Source organism: Rousettus aegyptiacus, unplaced genomic scaffold (assembly GCF_014176215.1).
Source record: "Rousettus aegyptiacus isolate mRouAeg1 unplaced genomic scaffold, mRouAeg1.p scaffold_m13_p_4, whole genome shotgun sequence".
NCBI lineage: Eukaryota > Metazoa > Chordata > Mammalia > Chiroptera > Pteropodidae > Rousettus > Rousettus aegyptiacus.
Genome location: NW_023416307.1, coordinates 160,050,369 through 160,052,608, shown reverse-complemented (window position 1 = coordinate 160,052,608; position 2,240 = coordinate 160,050,369). Strand labels below are relative to the sequence as shown.

The 2,240-nt window shown below is 41.3% G+C and overlaps 1 pseudogene; it reads left to right on the top strand.

Annotated features, from left to right (window-relative positions):
- Nucleotides 1-1,124: 1,124 nt before the first annotated feature.
- LOC118602272 lies at nt 1,125-1,243 on the top strand (annotated as a pseudogene).
- Nucleotides 1,244-2,240: the final 997 nt, after the last annotated feature.

Sequence of the window (2,240 nt, the reverse complement as noted above, 5' to 3'; positions counted from 1 at the left end):
AGACTGAAAATGAAAGCTCTGGAAGCTGAGATGAGGCCGTCCTGCGGGGAGCATCTGGAGGAGAGAAGTAAGGCCGCTGCTCCCGAGCTTACGCCTGTCTTCGGCTTCAGGTGTTTTCTGGAGTCGGAGCACAGCTGGTGACTGCCAGAGTCATTTTAGTTTGTTTTCTGTTGTTCATGGCTGTGCCTGGGAATTGCATATTTGCCCAGGTTTCTTAAACTCTGGAGGAAAGTGAAACACTCACTCCTCTATTCCTTGGTTCCGCCTGTCTGCACTCTGGGGTCTCCAGATGGGGCTGTGCATGGAGCAGTAATGTTCGTGAGACTGGACCGCCATGGAGCTCGGTGGGTCACTCAGACATCAGGCTGCAGCCTCACCGTTGTGGGGAAGATAGCAGGTCTGTGCTTGAGCTGGGATCTGTCTGGCAATTTTCAGCTTATAACCCCTTATTTTTTTATTTTGTATGCCTACAGCTCCTGATCTTCCTAGGCGGTCTCCCATCCAAATACTAACCAGGCCCGACCTTGCTTAGCTTCTGAGATCAGACGGGATCGGGTTTGTTCTATAAAAATATTTTACATGTAATTGCTGGGAAGAGGCATCGTTAAAACAGATTTTATATCTGACTCAGCAATTCCATTACTAGGTATATACCCAGGAAATTTAAAACCATATGTCACGTAAAGGAATGCATGTGAATGTTCACAGAAGCGTTATTCATATTAGCCAAAAGTAAAAAATGATTTAAATGTCCATCAATTGACGAATGGATAAACAAAATGTGATATGGCTGCACAATAGGCTATTATTCTGCAATAAAAAAAGAAAAAGGTTAAATGTCAAATCAATGTGAATGAACCTTGAAAACGGTATGGTAAAAAAAAGACACTAGTCGCAAAAGACCTCATGTCATGCTTTTCTATTTGTACGTAATGCCTAAAACCCAAAATACACAATTCTGTAGAGACAAAATAGAGTACATGGTTCCGTAGGGTTAGGGGTAAGGTGCAGGGTTTTTTATTGGGTGGTAATGGAAATCTTTAAAATGAGATTGTGGTGATGGTTGCACAACTCTGTGAATATTCTAAAAACCAATAGGTTATACACTTTAAAAGGGAAAATTGGTCTATGTCCATGCCACCCCGAACGTGCCTGATCTCATCTGATCTCTGAAACTAAGCGGGGTTGAGCCTGGTTAGTACTTGGATGGGAGACCACCTGGAAATACGAGGTGCCGTAGGCATTAAAAAACAAAAAAAAAATTATTTAAAAAAGGGAAAAGTGTATGGTATGTGGTTTATATCTATAATGCATTACATTTTTAAAAAAGCAAGTTTTCAATGTAATTTAAAAATTACTATCACTTGATTAATTTGCAGATGTTTCTGTTCCCAGTAGATGGTGCCGTGCCGGTGGTCACCCCGACGTCTCAGTCGTGCGGATGGGAAGTGGGGCTGCTATTAGAAAAGCTCCTTTCGTTTTAGAAATCTCAGTGTAGCACATTTGTATTTAAAGAATGAAGGATTATTGTATTGGAAAAACCAGCAATATGTGTCCTGAACCCTTTTCATGAAAGATACATTTGAAAGATACATTTGGATCTTGTATTCATGCTCTATTTCACAAGTTAGAAAAAAAATAGTTTTGTTTCTGGCCTGGATTAATGAGGTTCAAAAATATGTAAATGACACATTGAATTCCAGACTCAGTTATACCAGTTCCAACTAAAGAGAGGCACATTAAAATATTCAATCCATTATGATCATGCTCTTTTGCCAATGTGTTTACATATTGGGATTTATGTGATAAAGAAAAATAATGTGATTAATAGATACAAAGTATTATTTTAAATATTTAGTGAGTATTAATGAAATTTGCATAAGAACAGTGCCACATGTAAAAAATAAGCAAGGACTGTGTAGGGGCTGTTGGATGATAAGGGACATAAAAGGACACACACACAGTACCACGCAAACTTATAGGCAAAAATATACCCATTAATGCACACACTGACATCTGTGAGGGTGTCAGCATCAGACACGCGCCCACGCCACACAGTCGGTGCACAAGCAACGCAAAGGGAGAGAGACAGATTCCCCGAAGGGCGGGGGTAGCGGAAGAAGCGCATCGGGAAGGCGTGCTGGGGAGCTGGGAGAGCAGAGTCGAAGTTTGGCAACGTCGTTGAGAAATCCCAGGCGTTTGTGTAGAACCAGATCGGCGACCACCGTGTGCATAGGTTG